Raw genomic sequence first — 8,457 nt, forward strand, 5'->3', positions numbered from 1 at the left:
AAATAACAAAAATTTAAGAATTGGATATTTTTGTGGTACAGATATTATTTTTTATAGATATGAGTTTAATTTTATTTTTTTTAGATAATTTTACCGATATTTTAAACATTCGTAACTGAATGAAAGTGTGTTTATATTTGATATTCACCAAATTGTCATATATTTTTATCCGAACCATCAATACATTTCAATATATATATATATATATATATATATATATATATATTATACCTTCTCTTTGATTTATTGACAAATGACAATCAAATAAGCCTGCCTAATTAAATTGATGGTGAGCCGGAAAGAATTTTCTACTAAAGAAAGACCTAATAATATGTCCCGTTTTGTCTTTACATGCTTGATAAATTTTGTAACGGTGTAGAGTATTATTTTTATCTTCAATATTTGAGATAAGTCTTATTTATATTTTTAATATTTAAATTATCATATTTATATCCTAACATTTATAAATATAATTTAATGTTATTCTGTCGTCAATTATACTAATAGATTAAATTATATTTTTTAATTATTTTTATTTAGATATATTTATTCTCAATTTGGTCTCACTTGAATGTATTCGATTTTAATATTATATCCATTTGTGTTCAGGTTCAATTATGTCTCTAAAAAAGTAAATTATGTAAATATTGTAGAGATTAGTTTTAACTTTTGATGCGCTATTATCTGGATTGGATCATCAGTTCTATCCTAAATATTTGTATTCTAACTTCAAAAAAAGATTTTTAGAATTTCACCAACTAAAGCTCATGATATATAATTAACGACAAGATAACATTAAATTATTTTTATAAATATTAGAATATAAATAAAATGATTTAAATGTTATAGATACTAATAAAACTTATCCAAACACTTGAAAACAAAAACGATATGTTCTTCTTTTATAAAATTATTATTTTATTGTGATATGTTTAAAATCCTGCTTCCAGAAGTGTTGACTCTAAGTTAAACTTTGAATATCAAATATCGAACAAGGTAAATTTTGTCTACATTATTATATTGCAAATTTACTTTTACTCTTATCATCTTTTTCTTTTTATTTTTTTCCAATAATGCTAATTTTAGTAAAAAAAAAAACAATTTTTATATTAAGAAATGATATTTATGATACTTCTTTCTTTTTCTCTCCTATATATTTATTAAGAAGTTGGCGTGTAGTTTCCGGGTAAAACTGTAATGTTAATCTCAATTTCCCTTTGTTTATAGTGTAATAAGTAATAACTGTTGGTAAGATTCACAGTATGCTGATGTTTTTTTTTTTTTTGGGACTTGCTTTGCTAATGTTTCAATTATTTTTTCATATGGTAACTAATCCCTTAAAAAAAAGTGTTTCTACTTTCTCCAGTGTTGTACGTACATGGATCAAGATACTGTGGACTGTGATTTAACTCAAGAGTTGGGCTTTGTTTTCGTTGCCAGTTGTTGGGTTTAGGATCATCTTATTTTTGGAAAATGTATGTTGATATATATATATATATATATATATAGGTGAGTTCTCTAGTGACTATATTTTGTGGTGGCTAAAGTTATCTATAGTTGATTGGCCAATAAAATTAAGACACATGTATGAAAAAGTTGGCTAGAGTATAACTAATTTCAAGAATCGAAATATGACTATAATGGCAGAGTGGTAATCACATGTCCTAAAACCATTTTTTTATGGATGGGGCTTTCAGGAAAATGGACAACAAACAAAAAAAAATAAAATTATAATAGTATATTTCAAAAAATGCGTGTCGTTCACCAAAAAAAAAAAAATGCGTGTCAAAATAAGACGAAATATATAGTAATTGAATACTCAGTAAATTAAATACCTAGAATTGGTTAAAAAAAAGAGATGATGCAAAATAAAGTAGTAAATATTGTATCCAGTACGAAAATAAAAATAATAAACATTGTAATGTCTAATGCTCAAGAATCTATTATAAACAATTGTTATCATTTGTAATAATATTAAAGTAAAAATATTAATTAAAATAAAAAAAAGTCGCTACCATTGTTAACATTTGTAAAACAAAATCTTAAATAGTAAAGTGTGAAAATCTATACTATGTTTATATAATTGTAAGTCTTTAACATTTAAAAAAAAGAGTAAATTCTCTCTCAGTTGGTAAATTTTAAAATCTAATGATTAAGTTAAATATGCTATGAGAACAATTAAAAAAAGATTCATTTTTTTATCTACAATATATTACTTATATTTTAAATATGCTATGAGAACAATTAAAAAAAAAGATTGTTATTTATGAGAACAATAAAAAAATGTACATTAATTTTATTACTAATAAAATTAAATAATTTAGATATGAAAACGTGAATCATATATATACCTTTTAAATCTTAAATCTTAAATTTTCAACTTAACAACTTTTAAATTTAATTTATTATAATCCCTAATCTCTGAATACTCAAACCTTTTGATCTAAATTATTTTGGCTACACCATGAATATTACTTCTGATACCATTAGCCGCAAATACATAGCTTCTTAACTTAAATAATCCCAAATTTAACATTCTAATGTTATTTATGCATTTTACTTTATTAAAAAAATGTTAAAGATTTGCAATTGTATAAGTATAATAATACTAGTAGCGGTTTTTTTATTTTAATTAATAATTTTTACTACTTTATTGTTGTTTACGATGGAACCTTTGAGCATTAGGTATTATAATATTTACTGTTATTTTTGGGCTGTATAATATGATACAATGCTTACTACTTTATTTTGTATCAACTCTTTTTTTTTTAAATTACATTCTAACCATTTAATTTACTGAATGTCCAATTACTATTTTCTTTTATTTTGACCACATTTTTAGAATATTTCACTCTAATTCTATTTCTTTTTATTGTTCATTTCACTCAAGGCCTAGTCCATTAAAAAATAGTTCTAAGACCTGTAATTTGTAATTACTATTCTATCATTGTAGTGATGTTTCTTGGACTACCGTGTTTATTTTGAAGGGATACATTAGTTATTATTTTTTATGTATGTGTCCTAATTTTATTAGTCAATCAACTATAGTCACATTTAGCTACTACAAAACATGGCCACCACAGAAGTCACCATATATATATATATATATATATATATATATATATATAAAACACATGGAGAGAGAAAGGAGTGTGTCATGTGTGTAATAGGATATAACTTGTCTATATATATATATATATAGTAAGTTATTTTTTATAAAATGTCTAATAACTATTGGATGAAATAAATTATATTATCATGATTAATATTAACTTTTAATTTAACTTAATAATTAAATATAATATTTTTTAATTTTTTTAAATCACACATATATTAATTAGATCTAACAATAAAAAAATTAAAAAACTAAAAAGAACAAATAAAAAAAAAGTCGAATCACAAATTAAAAAAAAATAGTGTTAATTAAGTAAGGACTATAGTTGTTAATGGAGTTGATAATTTGATATAAGAATTACGTAATTTTGTAGGTATGAAATTCAAGTGATTTTACTATAATTAATTAGTTTGGTTGTTAAAGTTTAAGTTAAATTAAGAGTTAATATTAATTATCTTGATGACATAATTCATTATTTCATCTAATAATTATTAAATTTATCATAGAAGGTAATTATTTACTTTCTATTTGAAAGAAAATTGGATAAAATTTACTATATATATGCCAATTTTTCGGTGTGGATTATTTTAGTATCGAATTTGTCTAATTTTCTTTTTAAGATAAATTTATAATATTTTAAAATTATTTATTTTTATATTATGTAAATTAAATATTGCCTTTTAATATTTTTTAATAAATTAGACATCAAAATTTAGATACCATATATAACAATCACCATATATGTATATATAATAATGCAGTTATTTTATGTGAAGTTGTTAATTAAAAATTCTAAGATAATTTAGCATGTATGTTTGAATAACTTATTATCAAATAACTCCCAACTATCAATTTCATATAAAAATAAAGTGCACATACATTTTTATCATAAATTAACAACAGTATCAAAACGACCACCTTTCTAAAATTTATTAGGAGTGTATATATATGAATTGAGTATGGTTTTTTTTATTAGGTCATATGTTTATTAAATGGATGGCTTTAAAACAAAAAAAATAAATAGATCCTTGATTTTTGGTTTGTGGACGTTTGTTTTTAATAACATAACAAGACAAGATACTGAGAATAAGATACAAAAGATAGAGACACAAAATTTTGTATTTTTGTATTTTATTTGGTGATAAATTAGAACAAATTATGAAAATTTATTTTATTCTCATTTTCTTTCATTCAAAAAACTTAAGAAGAAAAATATAATAATAAAAAATATAATTATAAAAAATTTAACGAAAATAATAAAAGAAAATAAAAAATAAGTCGTATTCCTTGTTAGTATCTCTGTGTCATTCCTGTCAGGATGAATACAAAATATACTAATTTAATATCTCTAAATATAATGTCTCTATCCATATCTCATCTGTCAAACAAGATTTTATATCTCTGTGTTCTTGTCTTAGTGTCCTGACTCTATAAACAAACGCAGCCTTAAGTTTCTTAGAATTTGAAAATACATTTAATTCATTGACCTTCTCAAAACTAGGACATATCAGCCTTAAGTTTCTTCTGAGAATTTGAAAATACATTTAATTCATTGACCTTCTCAAAACTTGGACATATCAATCTCTCTGAATTTAATTTGTCCTAATTTAAAAACTCTTCCACGTGTACATCTGTGTATTGGCCAAATCAGTACAACAGAATTTACGGTTTGATTTTTTTTGTTGAGTCTGACAAACTCTAAATAGAGTATTTATGATTTTCTAATAGATAAATTTAGTCTTTTAATAATTGATATAAGTATTAAAAAATAATTATGTTAAATATACCTTAAAAATAGAGTTTATAAAATATTAGTAATTCTTCTTCTTCTTACAAAAAATAACTCATCAATTGGTTAAATTACTATGCTCTTAAATAACTTATACTATGTTCAACATTTACTGTTATTTAGATTTTTTTTATTAATAATAGACTTATCATTGTAATTATTTTTTAATAAGAGTACATAAAAAGAACTTAGTATATAAGATGTAATAATTTAATAAATATTTTTAAAGAAAATTTTTTTATTTTCTTCAATAATGAAAAGAACTTAAAAAAATAATTTTGTCTAGAAAGATAAAAAGGTTTTACTAAACAAAATACTAGTACACAATTTATTCCTCACAATTGAATAATTCACAACAAAAGTAAAGTTGAAGACAGGAGTTCTAAGATATTATCAACAAACTGAACTTTGTATTATTAAACAAACTGAACTTTGTATTATTTGAAACGGATTGGAGAAGAGTGAGTGAGTGTTGATTACTTCACTATCCATGCTGGTGTTCTTCTTAGATACATTCCCTTGACAGCGAAGTGCATGACAGGAATAGTTTTCAGAGGAGGATCCATTCATGCAAAGTGGTGCCTTACTTATCACAAAGAGAATTTTGCACTATTCATTGGTGACGGGCTTAGACCTGGATCCATATATGATGCGAATGACATGGCTCAATTTGCTGAGCTTTTGACGCAAGGAGAACTGACACGTAGAACATGGTAAAAGGATGTTCAGGTGATCGATATGCACAAGATTCCTGAAAACATGCAGAAGCAGCTAGAATGGTGTAATGAAGCACCCTTCTACACTCTTGGTCCACTAACAACTGATATTGCCCCTGGTATTGATCACATTACCTCTGCTATTGGTGCTGCCAACATCGGGGTACTTGGTATATCTCTTCTCTGCTATGTAACTCCAAAAGAACATCTCGGTCTACCAAATCGTGATTATGTGAAGACCGGAGTTATATCTTACAAGATAGCTGCTCATGCTGCTGACTTAGCAAAGGGTCATCCACATGCTCAAGTCTGGGATGATGCACTAAGTAAGGCGAGATTTGAATTCCGATGGATGGATCATTTTGCTTTATTTTTGGATCCAATGACGGCCATGTCTTTCAATGATGAAACATTGCCATTTGAAGACACAGAGGTAGCCCATTTCTTCTCTATGCGTGGCTCCAAATTCTGCTTTACGAAGATAACGAGGATGTCAAAAAGTATGCTGAGCAACATGGCTAAGGCAACGCCGAGGAAGCTTTGAAGCGTGGAATGGATGCTATGAGTGCTGAATTTCTAGCTGCCAAGAAAACTATCAGTGGGAAGCAATATGGTGAAGCTGGTGGAGAGATTTACTTGCCAGCAACATACTTAAGTTCCAAAGAGAGAGGACCATATAAATGAAGCAAATTAATGGGAGAATTGGCTACACAATCGGCCTTATCTATAAGGATAGTGTGAAACATTTTTAAGCTAGTCGTAGGAGAATAATATCTTAGAACTCCTATCTTGAACTTTACTTTTACTGTGAATTATCCATTTGTCAGGAATAAATTGTGTACCAATATTTTGTTTGGTATAATCTTTTTATTTTTCTGGAAAAAAAATTATTTTTTTTAAGTTCTTTTTATTGTTAAAAAAAATAAAAAATTTCTCTTTAAAAATATTTGTTGAGTTATTATACATTATATATTATGTACTTTTTATGTATTTTTACTAAAAAATAATTATAATGATAAACTTATTATTAAAAAAAATAATTTAGGTAACATTTATCTCAACATCCACTCAAATTCTTTACTTTAAATATGAAGGGTGAATTGGAATTTTTGACAAATTGAACTTAACAAATCCAGTCTCAGTATAATAATTAGTATTCACACAACCTAAAACACAAAAAGCAATTGAAACTCTTCTAGGAAACATATAAAAAATATCTAGACAATTAATTTTTATATGATACTAACCTTAGTTTAGTATTTTCTTTTTATGGTTAGAGTATTCATTGTCTAAAAAATATCTAGAGAATTAATTTTTATATGATACATATTGTCTATTTTGGCCTTCTAAAAGTTTTTTGCAAGTTTTATTATTGATGTACACAAAATAAGTCAATAAATTAATTATTTATATAAATATATATTAAAATATAAATTTTATATAAAAAATATGTTAATCAATATATGTATGATGGTTTTAGTGGCTAAGAGAAGGGGGTTGAATCTTAGCCCCATTTTTGCTTGCTAACACATGCTGGACTTAGAGGAAACTTTTCTGTTTTTAGCTCGTCCCTAGCCACGAGACATTTTCATTTTGTCTCGTCACTTGCCACGAGACATTTTTTATTTTTCATCTGAACAGTAAAAACAGAATTGAAGTAGGAAGAGAGAGAAGATTACACCCAGATATATCCTGGTTCAGCTGCTAAGTGCAGTGCAGCCTACATCCAGTCTCCATCACAACAATGATAGAATTTCACTATAATCATCCAGATTACAAATTGTAAAGTGCTAACCCAACTTACAAGGGGATTCCCACAGAATCATGAAACACAACACAGATGTACAAAGGAACTCTAAGACATCTATGGCTTTTTCTTTTAATTTTGCACTCTCTGCCTTTTTCCGCTCTATGGCTTTTTCATACAAACCTCACTGTTTGCCTTTTTCCATGAGACTCAAGACATGACAAAATTAAACAGAAAAATATAAAACAGAAAACATTGAAGGAGAAGAAGAACTGCTAGCTTAGGTAGCTCTGAGAACTCTGTGCCTTGCACTCTCAAATCTTACTCCTTGAATCAAACCATGACTGTTCACCCCTTTTATAGAGAAGTGAAGCCTTCACAGTTGAAACACAAACCCGATCTCAGCTTCTTTTCCTTCAAAACAAAACCGGTTCGGCCACAGAGAGAGAAGAGGTAACTCATGCAAAAACCAACATGCAAATACCTCTAGTCCTTCCTTGATCATCACTCTTCATCAATCCGAGCGCTCCATCCTTGACTTCCTCTCCAAGATGGATTTCTGGCCCTTGATGCTTCATGATGATGATGGCTTCATCTGCTCCAATCTCTGCCTCTTCCATCACTTCGCCACTCTAGCTACTTCCTGTGGTGGTTGAGCAAAATCAGAGACAAGCCATGCCTCCAAAGATCTTCCTTGCTGGCCGAATCTTCATCTTTCTTTTTGAGTATGAAGGATCCGAGATTACCTCACCAAATCTTATCTCATTTGGTAAAAATCTCAGCCCCAACATACTTTTATTTTTCTTTTTCGTGCCATCAACTCGATGGTCTTTAGGCTTGCTTTCCCTTCCTTTCGGTAGCTTCAAGTAGCTTCCATGGCTTCCTGGTTAATGACCGAAGAAAGAAGAAGAAAGAGATGAGAGAGAAGAGAGTATATGAAGTAAAAGCAATTCAAAGTGATTAAACAATTTAATTGAAAAAAGCTTGCTTTTACTTCCCTGAGTGGTATAACGTGTAGCATTAATCATAATGATTCCCATCAAATCAATTTCTCTCTCATTGTTCCAAGGTCTGCAATAACTCCATTTAA

The 8,457-nt window shown here is 27.2% G+C and overlaps 1 pseudogene; it reads left to right on the forward strand.

Annotated features, from left to right (window-relative positions):
- The first annotated feature begins 1,378 nt into the window (after positions 1-1,378).
- LOC130945456 (phosphomethylpyrimidine synthase, chloroplastic-like) lies at positions 1,379-6,304 on the forward strand (annotated as a pseudogene).
- The last annotated feature ends 2,153 nt before the right edge of the window (positions 6,305-8,457 follow it).

Source organism: Arachis stenosperma, chromosome 8 (assembly GCF_014773155.1).
Source record: "Arachis stenosperma cultivar V10309 chromosome 8, arast.V10309.gnm1.PFL2, whole genome shotgun sequence".
NCBI classification, from domain to species: domain Eukaryota; kingdom Viridiplantae; phylum Streptophyta; class Magnoliopsida; order Fabales; family Fabaceae; genus Arachis; species Arachis stenosperma.